The 19909-nt window shown below is 45.0% G+C and overlaps 1 protein-coding gene across 1 annotated transcript in view; it reads left to right on the top strand.

Moving 5' to 3' along the window:
* The window catches only part of LOC115077638 (vomeronasal type-2 receptor 26-like), a 190898-nt gene that overhangs the window by 55748 nt on the left and 115241 nt on the right, over nt 1-19909 (top strand). The gene's annotated exons all lie outside the window — the stretch shown is intronic.

Genomic DNA, 19909 nt, shown 5'->3' on the forward strand with positions numbered 1-19909 from the left:
ACTGGAAACTAACGAACACCAACAGAAAATGAAACAAAGTGTTCACACTTCCCAGGTCAGTAAAGGTCACTTAGGAATGAATATGTATGTATGTATTCCTATTGGCTGGCTGTGCTCTTATCTATTGATGTTACCAATATGGTTGGGGGGATGTGAAATGGAAACAGTTGGAAGCTTGACAAAAAAAGTAATGTAATGATCAGCACTCACGTGACTAGAACTTGTTTGTTTATTATTTTTGTTAGCAGGCACCTGAAATGCTAGTGCATGTTGAATTTGCCAATCACTGTGCATTTTAGAAAGGTGGTCCTGGCTGGAACTGTACACAGTTCAAATATATGTAATTGATTGTTGGTAAGTGTATTTTTAAGTAGCCACACTGGCACCAGTATGTTTAAATTTCCTCCTACTTAACTCACTAGCTCAGCTTTGTAAGAAGGGCTTCTCTGCTTGTGTGTTGTTTTTGTTTGGTGTGAGGAGAGCAGAAACATCAGATCTTTATTCAATCTACTACAGTCATCTCTTACAGTGCCCTATCCCTATTAATACCAGGAGTGTTGTGATCTTCCTGCACACAGTGCCCTAACACTGATACCAGTCTGAGACAGCTCCCTCCCTGCATTACTAGTGAGAGGCTGGCTTCACAGACAGGGGGGAGCTGCCTGACCCTCACTCCTGACTTCCCCCATGTCCCAGCTAGTGAATGGTGTGTGGGTGAGGGGGGGGGGGGAGGATGGTGAAGTCTGAGACAGCTCCCTCCCTGCATTACTAGTGAGAGGCTGGCTTCACAGACAGGGGGGAGCTGCCTGACCCTCACTCCTGACTTCCCCCATGTCCCAGCTAGTGAATGGTGTGTGGGTGAGGGGGGGGGGGGAGGATGGTGAAGTCTGAGACAGCTCCCTCCCTGCATTACTAGTGAGAGGCTGGCTTCACAGACAGGGGGGAGCTGCCTGACCCTCACTCCTGACTTCCCCCATGTCCCAGCTAGTGAATGGTGTGTGGGTGAGGGGGGGGGGGGGAGGATGGTGAAGTCTGAGACAGCTCCCTCCCTGCATTACTAGTGAGAGGCTGGATTCACAGACAGGGGGGAGCTGCCTGACCCTCACTCCTGACTTCCCCCATGTCCCAGCTAGTGAATGGTGTGTGGGTGAGGGGGGGGGGAGGATGGTGAAGTCTGAGACAGCTCCCTCCCTGCATTACTAGTGAGAGGCTGGCTTCACAGACAGGGGGGAGCTGCCTGACCCTCACTCCTGACTTCCCCCATGTCCCAGCTAGTGAATGGTGTGTGGGTGAGGGGGGGGGGGGAGGATGGTGAAGTCTGAGACAGCTCCCTCCCTGCATTACTAGTGAGAGGCTGGCTTCACAGACAGGGGGGAGCTGCCTGACCCTCACTCCTGACTTCCCCCATGTCCCAGCTAGTGAATGGTGTGTGGGTGAGGGGGGGGGGGGTGGATGGTGAAGTCTGAGACAGCTCCCTCCCTGCATTACTAGTGAGAGGCTGGCTTCACAGACAGGGGGGAGCTGCCTGACCCTCACTCCTGACTTCCCCCATGTCCCATCTAGTGAATGGTGTGTGGGTGAGGGGGGGGGGGAGGATGGTGAAGTCTGAGACAGCTCCCTCCCTGCATTACTAGTGAGAGGCTGGCTTCACAGACAGGGGGGAGCTGCCTGACCCTCACTCCTGACTTCCCCCATGTCCCAGCTAGTGAATGGTGTGTGGGTGAGGGGGGGGGGGGAGGATGGTGAAGTCTGAGACAGCTCCCTCCCTGCATTACTAGTGAGAGGCTGGCTTCGCAGACAGGGGGGAGCTGCCTGACCCTCACTCCTGACTTCCCCCATGTCCCAGCTAGTGAATGGTGTGTGGGTGAGGGGGGGGGGGGAGGATGGTGAAGTCTGAGACAGCTCCCTCCCTGCATTACTAGTGAGAGGCTGGCTTCACAGACAGGGGGGAGCTGCCTGACCCTCACTCCTGACTTCCCCCATGTCCCAGCTAGTGAATGGTGTGTGGGTGAAGGGGGGGGGGGGGAGGATGGTGAAGTCTGAGACAGCTCCCTCCCTGCATTACTAGTGAGAGGCTGGCTTCACAGACAGCGGGGAGCTGCCTGACCCTCACTCCTGACTTCCCCCATGTCCCAGCTAGTGAATGGGGTGTGGGTGAGGGGGGGGGGGGAGGATGGTGAAGTCTGAGACAGCTCCCTCCCTGCATTACTAGTGAGAGGCTGGCTTCACAGACAGGGGGGAGCTGCCTGTCCCTCACTCCTGACTTCCCCCATGTCCCAGCTAGTGAATGGTGTGTGGGTGAGGGGGTGGGGGGGTGGATGGTGAAGTCTGAGACAGCTCCCTCCCTGCATTACTAGTGAGAGCCTGGCTTCACAGACAGGGGGGAGCTGCCTGACCCTCACTCCTGACTTCCCCCATGTCCCAGCTAGTGAATGGTGTGTGGGTAAGGGGGGGGGGGGGAGGATGGTGAAGTCTGAGACAGCTCCCTCCCTGCATTACTAGTGAGAGGCTGGCTTCACAGACAGGGGGGAGCTGGCTGACCCTCACTCCTCCGGGGTATTGTGATCTTCCTGCACACAGTGCCCTATCCCTGATACCAGGGGTGTTGTGATCTTCCTGCATGCAGTGCCCTATCCCTATTAATACCAGTAGTGTTGTGATCTTCCTGCATGCAGTGCCCTATCCCTGATATCGGGATGTGTGCAAGAAGATCACAACACCCCCGGTATCAGGAATAGGGCACTGTGTGCAGGAAGATCACAACACCCCCAGTATCAGGAATAGGGCACTGTGTGCAGGAAGATCACAACACCCCTGGTATTAGGGATAGGGCACTGTGTGCAGGAAGATCACAACACTCCTGGTATTAATAGGGATAGGGCACTGTGTGCAGGAAGATCACAATACCCCTGGTATCAGGGTTAGGGCACAAGTTCTAGTCACATTGACTGATCACATTACTTGTTTTGTCAAGCTACCAACTGTTTCCATTTCCCATCCCCCATATACTGTCAGTAGGAAACTTGGTAACATGAATAAATAATAGGGCAGCCAATAGGAATACATATTCATTCCTAAACTGACCTTAACTGACCTGAAAAGTGTCAAATTGTATCATTTTCAGTTAGTGCGCACTAACTCCCAGTTAGTGCGCACTAACTCCCGTTAGTGCGCACTAACTCGAGTTAGTGCGCACTAATCGGAAAAAAACGATTTTTAACGATTTTTTAACTAAAAAATCGTGCCTAAGACGATTTTCTTGCCCTGCCACACGATTTCTATTGTTAAGATGATATGGAAAACGATTCACATCCCTAGTGCACATCACTAAAAAATGCAATAAGAGTGAACCCCAATGAAGCAGTCAATTAATATATCTCCTGTGCTGAGCTTGCACATCTTCCCCAAAGGACAGAGACAGAATGAACTTGGGCCCACTGCCTTCTGGCATCAGTCCCTGGGCATGATGCCTTGGTGACTCCACTCCCTAGCCATAGGCAGCGAAAAGCACAGGTACAACACAGACTGATTCTCCACCAGAATACATAATTCTATTCCTGACCAGCCCCCAACAATTTAAATTACATTTTGGCACTCATCTCCAAACTGAAAAAGTAAGAGTGTGATAAAGATCCTGGTTATTGGCCTATGATGCAAGCTATACCTCTTTTTCACCTACCTACCAAGTATGCTACCTTATAGAATGCTGACTGACAATACTGGAAATTACAGTAGAGGGGCAATGATCAGCTATATTGGCCTGCAAGTCTCATTCCTGATATGGCATGTACAATGGCTGACATGCAGGGAACCAATATATATACAGTATCTGTCCATGGACACTAAAGAACTTTTAGTTATTTATTCATTCAGTTTACATTCCACTTTTCCAATAAAGCACAAAGCAAATACATAAAATAACACAGTACAAACTAAAATGAATAACATACAAAAAGCTACAATTAAAACATAAAGAGGCATAAAAAAATCACCAAACTAGTAGGGATGTGCAGCCAGAAAGTATTTGTTGCATTCGGGATACATATTCGTCAGGGGTCATTTCCGTTACATTCGGACGTATGGCGCCCTGATACGTCGATACGTGAATTTGTTTTCCGGTTCCCATTAAAATTGATGGGGGAAGGATTTCCAGCCAATTTTTGGCTGCAGAATTGGGGTTTTATTATCAATGTTTATGAAACGTCTGGGAAGCAATCATCAGAACAACAAAAGAGCTCCAAGGTACTTAGACTGTGGCAAAGTGCCATGAATAGTCTAAGGCACTGTAAAGGTGCAAAGGAGTACCAGAAGTGACAAGAGTGCTTTAGCAGAGGCACAAAGCAGCAGCGAAAATGTCAAAAACACACCACAGCTTCAAAAGAGAGCACCGATAACAGATGCATGAACCCTCGAAGGCAGCACAACAGGCAAAGCGGCAAGACAAGTGGCATTGACATCCTACAGCACAATGAAGGGGGAACATAGCAAGCAGATAGACTAGCACCAACACACTGAGGAACCATGAGAGTGGCAAGAACACCACAAGGAGTTAAGTGAGTCATCTGGTGTATGGCAGCAAAGCAGAGTGGCAGAAAGTTGAAAGGGGCAAGACAGGCTGGCAGAGCAGAGGTAGTCAGGTCACTGTGGTTTGATAAGGGAAAGACAAGGAGGCAAGACAAAGCTCAACATGTGGCGGGACTGTCAAATGTGCATACTGTGCACCCGACCCGTCTTGAAACAAGGACCAGGGAGTCTAACACGAGTGCTAGGACCTGAAAAATGATGAACTATGCCTGGGTGGAGTGGAGCATCTGCGGGTGCCGATTTTGGTGGTAGTAGCAAATATTCAAACAAGAGTCCCGGGGAGAGTTCCCTTTCCTATGAATGGGAAAGGGCTCCCTAGAATGGGTTCGCCCCTACAGTGGGGTGTTTCCATTGGCATCCAGTGAGCTCTCACTGGTCTTTTAAAATCCGGTGACCATAGCTGATATACAAATGAGAGTTTTCAAGGCCGAGACAGAGGAGGGTGAATGTGAACAGCGGTTCAACATGGGTCAAAGGGTAGAAACAGGTAGGCTACACCCGGGGAGAGTTCCCTTTCCTTTGCGCAGGAAAGGGCTCCCTAGAATGGGTTCACCCCTAAACAGCGGTTCAACATGGGTCAGAGGGTAGAAACAGGCAGGCTACACATGGGGAGAGTTCCCTTTCCTTTGTGCAGGAAAAGGCTCCCTAGAAAGGTTCGCCCCTAAACAACGGTTCAACATGGGTCAGAGGGTAGATACAAGCAGGCTACACATGGGACCCCGAGGGAATTTAGTGTGAGAATATCCTTGACAAAAGACAGGTAGGCCGGAAAGCAGTCAGAGTACTGCTTGGCATACAAAGAGGCTGATTTCAAAATGGAACAGCGGTTAAACATGGGTCATAGGGTAGATACAGGCAGGCTACACCTGTGGAGAGTTCCCTTTCCTTTGCGCAGGAAAGGGCACCCTAGAATGGGTTCGCCCCTAAACAGCAGTTTGACATGGGTCAACAGGTCCTAAGAGATAGGCTGCAACACCGTTGAGATTTCCCTTTCCTAAGAGCAGGAAAGGGCTTCCTTGGAATGGGTTGGCCCCTAGAGTGGAGCATGAGCCTTCAAAGCATGGTAACCTGGAGCAGAGTCTTACTGTGAGCATGGTCTCACTGTGTTTGCCACAGTCTAAGCACCTTGGAGATCTTTTCTCATTCTGAACATGGGTCAACAGGTAGTAAGAGATAGGCTGCAACACCGGGGAGAGTTCCCTTTCTTTGAGCAGGAAAAGGCTCCCTGGAATGGATTGGCCACTAGAGTGTATAATGGTACAAATTGTTAGGATTTAATCATTTCCAAACAGATCATGACTTCATTAGCAAGACTGAGGAAGTTTTCTTCTATGCCCTGAAACTAAATAAAACTGTTTGTTTTATTTAAGTACCCATGCTGTGAAGGATTACTAGTTTTAATTGCCAGAGACTGAGGTTTCCCTTTGCAAAGAGGGTTTAGCCGTTAGGACTGGACATAAGGCCTGGATAAACAAGCACAGCATTACAGGACAGAGGTCAAACACTTGTAGGAACATAAGGCCTGTACGGATAGGCACAGCAATCGAGGTCAAACACTTGTAGGAATTGCAGGAAGACCTTCTGAGACTAGAAAATTGGGCATCCAAATAAGAACATAAGAACATAAGAAAATGCCAAACTGGGTCAGACCAAGGGTCCATCAAGCCCAGCATCCTGTTTCCAAAAGTGGCCAATCCAGGCCATAAGAATCTGGCAAGTACCCAAAAACTAAGTCTATTCCATGTTACCATTGCTAATGGCAGTGGCTATTCTCTAAGTGAACTTAATAGCAGGTAATGGACTTCTCCTCCAAGAACATATCCAATCCTTTTTTAAACACAGCTATACTGTGTCTCCCCTTCGAACTGACTATTAACCGCAGTGCTAGTACATCTTCTACCTCTTGACGTGTGCCGAGTTCAGCCGCCGCGTTCAACCACTGTTGAATTCTCATCTTCTCTCCCTTTTACCTCTCGGTTATCTCGCATGCCCTGTTGTCCTGGCCAATATCCACATGGATATACTCGGTATGGCATCCCTCCAGCGTAGGCCGTTTGTGAGTATTGTGGGTATTAGAGATGTGCATTCGTTTTTCATGATTTAGCCAATGCCAACGACATTGTCTAATTCGTCATTGTTGGGGAAGTTGGGAAAAAGAATCAAAATTCCACGAATTTTCGGGTTAAAGTCGGTTTTTTATTACTGCGCACTAACGGATGTTAGTGCGCATGGACTATCCGTTAGCGCGCAGTCGCTGGACGTAGTGTGCAGTACATGGCGCCTCACCCTACTGCGCACTAACGGATTGTTAGTGCGCGCTAGGTGCATGTCAGTGCGCACTGCGATATGTTAGTGCGCACTAAGGTAAACTGATACTACATTGATACTTTTGTGTAAATTGAAGGTTGAATATGTATTCCTATTGGGTGTCTTCTTGTTTCTTGTTGACATTACCAAGGTTACCAACAGCCAAGGTGCTGTTTTTTACAGATTGTTTTATATGGGGGATGGGGAATGGGAATGGGGGATAGAGCTATTAGCTTGAAGTTCTAATCCTACTGTAGTAGTGTGTCTGTGGATATTGTGATTATGTCATCAATCATGTGACTAGAATTTGTTTGATATATTATGCATAATATTCATTTGCATCATTTTTGAATTGGCCACTCAAATTAATAGGTTTATTTTCCCTCCTACTTTTAGTCAATAGGTAGCTATAATAGCTATATAATAAGGGGTGCTCTGCTTATGTGTTGCTTTTGTTTTGTGGGTTTGAGGAGAAAACATCAGTCAATCAGTTTATAGCTAGCTGCAGCTGTTGATTTGATAGCTAATATATTATACAGCCTTTATTGTTAGGGTACTATCTGCTAGCTGGCTTAGCTAGCTGATACTAGTATCAGCCTATGATACTAGCAGCCAGCCAGTAGCTAGCCATTGCCACTAGCCACAGTAGCATATAGCTGCTACTGCTAGCAGCCAAGTACCACTAGCCAAAATAGCCAATAGCCACAACCAGTGAGCTGAGCTGAGCTCTACTCTTTTTTTCTGTTTCTTGAGTGAGCTCTTCGTTCGCAGCATTCCTAGCCTAGGCATAGGCAGGCACCAGCACTCCAGTCCAGCAGCAGGGCTTGCTTATAAAGGACAAGGTGAAGGTAGGTGCGTTGATTGCTTTCTGAACATTGCAGCAGTAGAGTTTTAATAGATTTATAAATATATAAAATTATATAATATTATATTTATCAATATTATATAGATGTATGTGTAATCTACCAGATTTATCACTAATAGTGTTTATAGCTAGCTAGCTAGCCATAGCCAGTGACACTAGGCTAATAGCTAGCTTGGCTATTAGCCTAGTGTCACTGGCTATGGCTAGCTATTAAAGCCAGTGAGTCACTACTATCAAATCAATTCTACTACTAAACCTATAATTGGCCAATAGTCTGTCCAATATCCTATATTATGTATCTTGTGCTTGGCTTGAGGCTTCTGCTCCTGTGTGTGAGATTTGTGGGTAAGACTTGAAGTGGGAGGGAGAAGTTATTTTAGTTCAAAGAACAGAATAGGCCTGAAAAGGATATGAAAAAATAGGAATAGGACTTCTCTAACCTCAATGCAGAAAAGCCTAGCCAGTCCTGCCAGGAGGCTAATGTAATGAGTGAACTGAAGTATTGCAGCCTAGTTTCAGTCTCAGTCTGCTGCAGTTTGATGCTCTGGCCAATGCATGGTATAAATTGCAATATAATATATTAGTAAGTATACTATATCAAATTATCAATTGTCAGTGTCACTCACTGACTAATAATCACTATATCCTTCTTTGTCCTATGGTCTGGGGGTAGCCTTAGCAATAGCTAGCTAGCTAGCTAATGCTATTAGCTCAATAAAGTTTTAAAAATGAATACCAAACTAATTTATTAACTTGTTTAATGTACTATTTATTATATATTTCTTTGACCACAGGATCATAATGCCCCTACCAGTACCCTCTGGAAAAAAATGTGTTGGTAGTGATAGTGCTACTGGAAAGAGCTGTCTGCCAGTCCCTAGGAAAAAACTGCGATTTTTTGAGAAGAAAGAGGATGTAGAAGTGCAAGGAAACTTGTTGCAAGGGAAGGAACGAGCAAAATTTGAGGGAAAGGTGAAAAGATTAGATGAAAGAATGGTGCTACAGAAAGTATTGGATGATGATGATGAATCAGATATTGAGGAGGAGGAGGAGGAGGAGGAGGAGGAGGATCAGGAGTTTTTGGCTAGTAAACATTCTGAGGAGAAGGAGGAGGAGGAGAACAGAAGCAATGACAATGTTAGTCAGATTGCAAAACAAACAACTACTGCCAGTGCCAGCAGTATTGCTGGTACCCTGTCCCCTACACCATTTGAACATCCACGTGTGACTACTACTACTACTACTACTACTACTACTACTACTACTATTTCTACTACTAGTATGAAAATGACAAGTATCCAGCCTAGAGTAAGGAACAGTACAAGGACATCAAAGATTTGGAATCATTATCATGTTGTGGCTGACCAGAGATTTGGACAATGTATCCATTGTAAAAAGATGGTGAGCCGTGGAAGAATTATTGGACATCTTACTAACAGCAACATGAAATATCACCTTGAAAGAGAACATAGAGCACTGTTGCTTGCAGAAGAAGCTGGTCCCACCGTGCTTGCCCAGGCTTCAAGTAAAGCAACAGGGAAGCAGCCACAGAAGGAAAGTAGTAGTACTAAAGAAGATACAGATTGTGTGCATCTGCAGAAGCAGCAGTCTCCTCTTCCTCATCCCCAGCAGCAGCGGCGGCAAGCTACCATGGAGCAGATGGGGTGGTGTTCTTCTGCAATGTCACAGAGCAGGAAGCAGGCAATGTCCAAAGTGGGTACACGACATATTGCTCTAATGATTGCTTTGGATGATCAGCCACTGCAGATTGTAGAAAATGAGGGATTTAAGCGGATGCTCCATTATTTCGCCCCTTACTACAAACTTCCTTCAAGAAGTACATTTAGCCGTCAGGTGCTTCCTTCCCTATACAGAAAATGTCATGCTGAAATGCAGATTATGATGGCAAGGGCAAAGGGGAGGAGCATCCATCTCACCACTGATGTTTGGACTAGTATGAATGCAATGCATGCATATTTGTCTCTAAGAGCACATTGGTGGCAGCTGGATGAGGCATTAATACCTGTAAGCACTAGCAGCATTGGCAGTGGCAGTGGCAGCAGCTCCAAAAAGGTTTCGCCAGGATACCATTGGGCTTTACTGCATGCTCAAGTGCTAGACAAGAGACATACTTCAGAAAATATCTTACATGCAATTCAGGGGATGATGGAAAAATGGAATGGGCTCCTTAGAAGCAGTGATATGGAATGCTTAAATGGATTTTTCATTACTGACAATGGTTCCAATATTATTAAGGCTCTGGCTGATGGTAGATTCAACGGCATCCGATGCTTTGCACATACCCTGCATCTGATAGTGAGGGATGCTTTGGGGCTTAGTGGCAAGGAAGGTGGTACTACTAGTTGTAGTAGTCAACTCCTGAAGCGGTTGATTGAAAAGTGTCGCAAAATAGCTGGGCATTTCAATCGTAGTGTAAAAAGTGGGAAGCAACTCAGAAAGAGGCAAATAGCAGTTGGCGCACCTTTGCACAACCTTCTTCAGGATGTGCCTACCAGATGGAATTCCACCTATCTTATGTTGGAGAGGTTGTCTGAACAGCAGACACCTCTTCATGATTTGGCAATGGCAACTGAAATTGGATTGGAAAATCCTCTTGGATGTCAGGACTGGACAAACATTGCACACATGGTGCATGTCCTCAAGCCTTTCAAAGTATATACTGATGCATTGAGTTCAGCTAATGCCACTTTGGGTGGTGTCATCCCTGTAATAAACTATCTGGAGGAGGTATTAGAGGAATTTCTGCATCATCCAGATTTCTCTAAGGAAGTGTTAATGCTTGTTAAATGCTTAAAAGAGCAAGTTCAAAAAAGATTGAAACCTCTCATGCAAAGGGATTGCTATATGTTAGCCACGATGTGTGACCCACGTGTGAAAGGCAGTATTGCTCTCAAGAACAATGCTCTTACACATTGGAAAAAAATGTTGATTAAAATGGTTGAAAACATAATGTCTAACAGGGTCTGTTCCACTGGTAACGATGAAAAAGAATTAGTATCATCCTCTCAGTCTCCAACTCCATCCTGCTCAAGTACTAGTATGATCAGCTGCTCCCCTACCCCTTCCATAACACATCAAAATATGAGTTATTCCACATTTAATGAACTGCCTGCCATGTCACAAGCAATCGCATCAGCTGTTGGCAGAAGAGTTACTACTACTGAGTCCTACCTGCAGGAGAATGTTTCAGAACTGCATGTTAAGAGTTTTCTGTCTGAGCCAATTCAGAGCATGGACTCAGATCCCTTGAGATATTGGGCACAGAAAGCTTCAATGTGGCCTGATCTTGCAATACTAGCACAGCACTTTCTTTCCTGCCCGCCAACAAGTGTGCAAAGTGAAAGAGTATTTTCAATGACAGGGAACATAGTGAGTCCACACCGTGCACGTTTGTCTCCAGACTTAGTCGAGCAATTGGTTTTTATCAAAATGAACTTTCCACAGCTTGGGTATCCGAACTTTCCCTGTGACTGGGAGGAGTGAGCCTCTTGTCGAGGGCCGAGATCCAAGGTCAAGGGGTGGAAGAGAGGCTTGGCTCTATGCAGCTGTGCTCCCCGCATCGCTTGCTGGGGCGCCCGGCCACAAGAGGCAGCAGCGGCCACAACATTGCCGCTGCTGCCTCTTGTGGCCCACAGGAGAAGCCAGTCTGGGAGTCACAAGACATAAACACTCTGTCCTGCTGCGTCTCCAACACAGGCTTCTCACTCCCAGGCTCCTTTCCCCCAGTGTCCACCTCTGAGGCAGGCAAGTCCTCGCTGGGTTCTTCTGCCTCAGCGTCCATCTCCGACAGCATGATTGTGTGAATGAAGTATGAAAGAATTTCAGGCCAATACAATATTAAATTGCACTTACAGTGCACAGAGAGGTTGATACTCTAACTAAGTAGCTAGTGGCTGTACTAGTAGTAGCTAGCTACTAGCTAGCTACTACTAGCTAGCTACTGGATATCCAAGTACTAGCTACTACTTGGATATCCAGTTTATATCCAACTAGTAGCTAGCTACAACTACTAGCTACTAGTTGGATATAAACTGTTACTGTTATATCCACCCTACTGTAACAATATATTGATTAACCAAATATATACAGACACCCTTGAGTGTAATAAAAAGAGAAAACTGAGCACCCAGAAGTTGTACATTTCTGAAGGATTTTTTGTTCATGAGTCTGCTTTCTCCTAGTCCTTCTCCTTACTCCTACTTTAGTATCACAAGCATTACATTTTTTGCTTCAAATGGCTGTCTTGGTCATGGAGCAATTTTTGGCATTGACGTGTGAGTCATTGCAGTAGCTTGAGTGCTGCACACAGTGCACAATATTGTATTGGCCAGGTTGAAAGATGTGTGAATGGTCAGTAGCCACGGTTGAAGCCTTGACGTTGGCGCTACTGCTCACAAGTATACAACTTGTGCTAATTCAGCCAGACTGAATGTTGTATGGAAGTGTATGACTAACTTAGTTACTACTACTAAAACAATGAAATGTGTTGGATTAATAGACATACATCCGTACATGTCTGCTCTTTGTAATTTAGTAGTACCATACTATATTATTTTGGAATAATTATTATTAGTTAAATGACTAATAAATTAATATATAAAAAAGAACAAGCAAACGTTTAAAATGTGTCAACAAATTTATTTTAACATATAAATTTTATATTTCACACACCACCAGAGAGTAGACAAATTAAAACAAAAACAAAAAAAAAAAAACCAGGCCAGCAGCCCAGGTCAAGGCGAAATATGATGCCTTGACTTCATGATGTTGCAGCAGGGTCAGGCTCATGTGAAGAGGAGGGTGCCGCCACTGGAGAAACCTGCTCTGAAGCAGAGGGAACTGGCACCTCCTCCTCATGCTCATGAGGAGGAGAAGCCATTTCCCTCTGCTCCTGAGGGGCCTCCTCCAGGGCTAACAACCTCCTCTCCACATTGCACACACTGGCCTGTACCTCTCCAACCCTCTGCTGCAACATCATGTAGTCGGCATCATATTTCGCCTTGAACTGCCGTACTTCCTTCAGGATCTCCTCCAACTTTGAATATTGTGCACAGCAGCACTTACAGGTTGGAGGAGATCCTGGAGGAAGTACGGCAGTGCTGGTGCTGGTGCTGGCACTGGCGCTGGCGCTGGTGGTGGTGCTGGTGGTGGTGCTGGCACTGGCACTGGCACTGGCGCTGGTGCTGGTGCTGGTGGCAGTGGTGGGCCGCTGTCTATTCGCAGGCTTTTCTTGGCCTGTAAAGAAATTAAAAAAAAATAATAATTCAACATGAGACACAGAACTATACATTATACATACATTACATAGTCAGATATGACAAATAAAAAAGCAAATACTACTGGATGCGTGTGAGCAAGTTTATAAAATAATCTACCCCTTATTTAGTTTATTGACCTTGAGGATTATAGAAAAATGAGGAGTCCATTGCAGGGGAGAAGGAGTGAGGGGAGAGTGGAGGGATATCAAATCTATCAACATAGATTAGAGAGAATACATAATTTGAAGGATTGGAAGGAGAAATAATAGTCAATCTCAGGTTACACAGAATATGATGGTAGGAGATACACTACAAACCTCTTCTTTTTTTTCACCTTCAATTCTTTAGTTTACTATCATAGCCACTCAGTGACATTTAATATATACAAATAAATAAATACACACATCCCCCCATTCCCAATCCCCAGCCACTATAACTGACTGATATAAAAAAAAAAGATTTTGTTTTTCAGCCTCAGATAATATATATTTTTACCTTTTATTTTACCAGTTCTTTTACCTTGTTATTTGTAACTGCTTCCTTCTACACAAATAGGTTATTGAATTGTTCACTGTACACCCCTGTTATATGTAAACCGGCATGATGTGTTTGCAACATGAATGCCGGTATATAAAAATTTTAAATAAATAAATAAAATAAAATATAGTACTACTGTACTGGCCGTGCCAAGATATATTATTTCCTACCTAGACCACTACTTGTCGACGTTGCTGACTCCGTCCTCCTCTGGTGACTAGGCCCAGGAAGCCCCGCCTCGTCCCTGCCTGGGTGTGGTTCTGTACAAGACAAATCAAAATTCAGAGAATAACAGTTAGAATTTTAAAAACAAGAATGAGATCAGACACAATGATTCATTCACTGTTATATTAAAGAAACATTTTTAAACACAAATTCCATTACAATTAATTGAATAGTTGTGTAATGTGTGTTGTTCTTGTGTAGTATTCTGAAAACAACTTACCAGGCACGGAACGGGGCAAGGTTCGGCGGAACTCCTCGAGCCACCTACCCTCGTGCAATTGCAGATGGCGACCTGAAAATTAGAGGAATATACAGGAAAAAGAATAACATTGATTAATTTTTACAACATGCCCATGTTTTGCCTTGACCTACTAGATTATTTTTTATGCAACATACAAAAGTTAGTTATACATAAATACTATTTTATTTATATTTCAATGTGGCTTTCAAAAAAATCCCAAATACCACCAATTCAAAAAGATAAATATAAATATCAATAATATACCACAGATAATTTTATTTCCTTTGTAGTCTAGTTATTAAGTATTAATACTAGTATAGCATAGGGTAAGGGTGGTACACTAGTAGCTAGCTAATTAGTAGCTAGCTACTAGTATTTCTGATTTTTTAAAATATATTTACTTAACATTATAACTTTTATTACTTATAGTAGTTAATTATTACATTATAATTATATAACTCACTGTATGCTACTAGTAGCTACTGTAGCTAGTATTACTATAATACTCTATTTAATTTTCAATGACAAAATAATATACATAATTTATAATTGAATAATATGATCAACATTATTATTTCTCACCTTTCTTTTTGAGGTCTTCCACCTCACGAGGGTAGGAGGCCCGCCGGCAAAACTCCTCCTGGAGAGAGGCCCAGGCAGCAGTCTCCCTTTGCAGGTTAGGCCTGCTGCCTGGGGGGGTGTATAGGTTCCTCTCATCCAGGAGCATGAGCCGGGCCAGGAGGTCCACGTCAGCCTGGGTAAAGCGGGGCTTCCTGGACCTTGCTGCCACCTTGGAGGAGGACGGTGGGGAGGAGTCAGACTCCCTCCCCCTGTCACCACCAGACTCCCTTTCACGTTCCATCCTACCATGAGAAAATAAAAAAGGAGATGAAAAAAAGTATGTGCTATAGGACAGCTGTTTGTTCAGAAGCTCACACACTAATGCAGGGAGGGGCTACGCAGCTCCCCCCTGTCTGTGAAACCAGCCCTCAGCCCTCACCCTCACAGTGACAGTACACTATTCAGTTCAGTGGCTGGGACATGGGGGGAGGGGAGGAGTGAGGGTCAGGCAGCTGAGCTCCCCCCCCCCTGTCTGTGAAGCCAGCCAGCCTCTCACTACGTAATGCAGGCAGGGAGGGATCTGTCTCAGCCCTCACCCTCACAGTGACAGTACACTATTCAGTTCAGTGGCTGGGACATGGGGGGAGGGGAGGAGTGAGGGTCAGGCAGCTGAGCTCCCCCCCCCCCCCTGTCTGTGAAGCCAGCCAGCCTCTCACTACGTAATGCAGGCAGGGAGGGAGCTGTCTCAGCCCTCACCCTCACAGTGACAGTACACTATTCAGTTCAGTGGCTGGGACATGGGGGGAGGGGAGGAGTGAGGGTCAGGCAGCTGAGCTCCCCCCCCCCCCCCCCCTGTCTGTGAAGCCAGCCAGCCTCTCACTACGTAATGCAGGCAGGGAGGGAGCTGTCTCAGCCCTCACCCTCACAGTGACAGTACACTATTCAGTTCAGTGGCTGGGACATGGGGGGAGGGGAGGAGTGAGGGTCAGGCAGCTGAGCTCCCCCCCCCCCTGTCTGTGAAGCCAGCCAGCCTCTCACTACGTAATGCAGGCAGGGAGGGAGCTGTCTCAGCCCTCACCCTCACAGTGACAGTACACTATTCAGTTCAGTGGCTGGGACATGGGGGGAGGGGAGGAGTGAGGGTCAGGCAGCTGAGCTCCCCCCCCCCCCCCTGTCTGTGAAGCCAGCCAGCCTCTCATGCAGGGAGGGAGCTGTCTGAAACTGACAATCTCTGTTAAACTTTTTTTTCACTAAATTAGCATAAAATTAAATGAAGTACTTTTGTGTGTTAAACTTTTAATTTCCCCTAATGTAAGTAACTTCATTTAATATTATTTTTATATTATTTTATGCTACTTCACCGAAAAAAAAGTGCATTAACTATTTAACAACCAACTAACTAATAGTAAAGTAATACTGTATAAAAACTAAAACAAAATCTTATATATTTATTATATTATACACTTACAGTGGTAAAGTTGAAGTTACTGTGCACACTGCTCAGCTCACGTCACTAGTCCTCAGACTCCTCAGTGCCCTCACTACTGCTGCTGCTTGTGCTCTGCTCTCTGTCTCAGTCAGACAACACGTACTAAGAAAATAATTATTAGTGCGTGTATTTTAAGCAAAATGGCCTCTGGGGACCTCACAGAGCATGCTCAAGGTAGCACGCACTAATCCGCGTTTGTGCGCACTACCCAGCGGTAGTGCGCACAAACTACGGATGAGTTAAAATACTGATTCTACATTCCCATTGGCTGTTTTCCAGGTGGTGCGAACCAGTGGGAGCCCAGAACCGTACATTTAGCTAACGAACTCCTTAAAAATTGATACGTTTTACTTAAAAGTTGCAATTTTTGGTAGTGCGCACTAGCATTAGGTAGTGCGCACTAACCGGAACCTTGGGCGCACTAACCCCGGTAGTGCGCACTACCTATGGATGAGTTAAAATACTGATTCTACATTCCCATTGGCTGTTTTCCAGGTGGTGCGAACCAGTGGGAGCCCAGAACCGTACATTTAGCTAATGAACTCCTTAAAATTGATACGTTTTACTTAAAAGTTGCAATTTTTGGTAGTGCGCACTAGCATTAGGTAGTGCGCACTAACCGGAACCTTGGGCGCACTAACCTCGTTAGTGCGCACTAACTCCGTTCGTTAAAAAAAAAAAAACCACACGTGAAAAACTAAACTTTTAAACGAATCGGTCGACCGAAGCCCGACCCGATTCCTAAACACGAAGCACATCTCTAGTGGGTATACATTAGGTCCTGTGTTGCTGCTCATGCCATCAGGGCTGGCTGGCTGCATCCAAGGGCAGCATGTCCATGGTAGGGAAAAACCAGGTATATAAGGGAAGCCAAAGGGCTGGGTCTGATCCCTCATGCTTGGCTTCAATAATGTCGGCCCAGTATTATTCGTACGGGTTACTGCCGTCTCACACTGTCCCCTGTTTTGTTGCAGGATCCTTGTCCTTACAGCGCCACGATTCAAGCTCCAGCTGTTCGTACGCTTGGTATCATGTTGCGGGGGGTCCCTTCCATGACCTTTCCCCTCCGCCGGTGTTCCCCTTCAGCTTCGGGCGCCCCTGGTTCCCCTTTGGTTCATCGAGCCCTGCATAGAGGAGCCCCTCTGCTCTACTTGTCAAGTCCTCGGTACCCTTCCCATATTCCGGATTGGGTACTCACTGCGTCGCTGTTCCTGTGATGAAGATTCCGGATTCGGACTCCGATGACTTTTTTTTTTTTTTTAAATGTCTGTTGCCGATGTGGGAACTCTGTCCCCACGCGGCCGTCTGCTTTCCAGTCCACTGGCTGTTCGCCCCACATGGCTGGCTGGCTCACTGCCCGGATGCTCCCTGGCTGCTCCTTGACTGAGCAGCTCCTTTAAATATATATTTAAATTTATTTTATATATATATATATTTTTTTTTTAAGTGGACCAGTGCCGCAGTGCCATGATCTGCCATGTGCAGATCGGGCCACATGGTCCAGAACGAATCACGCCGCAGCCGGTCTGCTCCCTTGGGAAATGGAAAAGAGGCTGGCTGCGGTGCAGCTCGCCATTTAAATAGCCCGGGCCGACATCATCGGGGCCGGCCGCGTCGGCCCCCAGTGACACCGGCCTGCTAGGACTGCCCCCAGCGCGCCACGATGCATCTGATGTCATTGGGACGCCCCGACGACGTCAGACCCACACCATCCCTGTTCCGAGGCTCCTACCAATGACGACCCCAGGTGCCCCTTTCAACACCTCCGGGCCCACGGCCCCAGGTAAGCCGTGGGCCCTAGCATTCGCCGCCTGCCCACCCATTCCTGAAGGAATTCCTGAAGGAATTCCTACAGTGAAATGACAGGCAAGCAGAATACAATTTCATGTCAATGGAAAACTACACTATCCCTACTAAACTACAACTGGTTCAGAATGCTGCCACACATATATTATCAGGCACTTCCTCCAGAAACCATATTACTCCAATTCTCTACTCTTTTCACTGGTTCCCAATAAAATTTAGAATTCAATATAAAATTTTGACCATAATTCATTCACTTATGTACAACCCCTCCTCAACCTGGTTATGTTCCACCCTATGCATTTAAAACATAGAAACATAGAAATGACGGCAGAAGAAGACCAAACGGCCCATCCAGTCTGCCCATCCAGTCTGCCCATCCAGTCTGCCCAACAAGACATTTAAGATCTCTATCAAAAAACCTTCTAGATATTCCCTCAATTCGTCTAGCTAGACTAGACATCAGTCACATGTAAAAGAGCTTTTTCTGTTCCAGTCCATTACTCTGGAATTCTCTACCCAATCTTCTCCGTCATATACCAAATTTACAACAATTTAAAAAATCTTTAAAAACCCATCTTTTCCAACTAGCATTCAAAATCCAGCAATAGAACATACATAATTTTTTCATATATCATATTTTTCACAAGGTTCCTTTTCCCCTATCCTCTCTCCCTTCCCTTTGTCCCACCCCATATCAAATTATTTCCCTGCGGTATTAAGGCACTTGTTTTACTTCTAGTTTAATTTAGTTAATTTGTATAATTGTTTACAATTTATTTATTTTTATTCTGTTTTTATTTTTCCAATGGTCTTTTAATTTCATGGTTATAAAATGTTTTTTATGCATGCTTTTATATTGTAAACCATTTTGATTAGAATTTATTTGTAAAAGCAGTATATAAACACTTTTAAATAAAAATAAATAAATAAATCCCATAATAGGAGGCAGGAAGTATTAAAAGGTGGTGACATATTGCATTGGGAAAATAATTGCCCAGGATGACCATCCCCTCCAGTTCCCAGTGAATATTCGGTTCACCTTATCCAGGCAACTATCCAGATAATTTTGAAAAACAACCACTGATTCTAAAGAGGATAATTGCACAGACTGTGGGGTCATTTTATTTCCTTATAATATCAGGAGAGATGCTATCCTGGTTTAGGACTTTATAGCATGTGCTACACTCCAACTCCCATGGGCTGCTTTTAATTCAAAACTATTATTATTGCACATGAAAGACAGCAATTATTATATTAACGTGTTTGAAAGACAAAGCCATTCATTTATTAAATTATGCCCTGCATAATTATAGAGTCCATCAATTTATATATAGGATGTTTCCAGAATTGATCAGGAGCAGAGGTGACACATGCTAATGCCTGCTTTTCTGCCTAGAAAAAAGAAATTTAATCTGGAATATAGCCATAGTGATAATCCTACTACAACTAATAAGAATTTCTACAAAAATGCACCTATAGCTCTCTGTTTTATAAATTGTCCTGAAGTGATGGGATGCCCATCACTGACATTTATTCCATCTCTTTATTAGCAGCTTAGTTAGCATGCAGCATCTTATACAATCTTCCTTCCCCATCTCTCGGGTTTTCGTGATCTTACTCTGGATATGTGGGGGAGTCTGTAGGATCGTTCAGGAAGGCTGTATCCTCCCAGGTGGGAATGTAAGGGGTACTGTAAGGAGGCAGAAATCCTACTGGGTGGAGTCTTTCCCATTCAAATGGATGTGGAATATCCTGAAGTGAAATACCAGCACCTGCCAGAGACTATCTGCTGCAGGGCGTAAGAGATTTCCTTATATTTCTTTTCAGATATTTCTATAGATTGTGACTTATTTAGATGGCACTAGGAATTAGTTGTTCTTTGCAAAGTAGGGCTACTAATGCATTGCAGCAAAGTATCTAAAATCCAGCAAATTCTCCTTGAAAATATGTCAACAAGAGATTAGCATTTGTTTTGGGCATTTTCAAATGTACGTGTGTGTGTATTTTTTGCATAC

The sequence above is a fragment of the Rhinatrema bivittatum genome, chromosome 16 (genome assembly GCF_901001135.1).
Source record: "Rhinatrema bivittatum chromosome 16, aRhiBiv1.1, whole genome shotgun sequence".
Taxonomy (NCBI): domain Eukaryota; kingdom Metazoa; phylum Chordata; class Amphibia; order Gymnophiona; family Rhinatrematidae; genus Rhinatrema; species Rhinatrema bivittatum.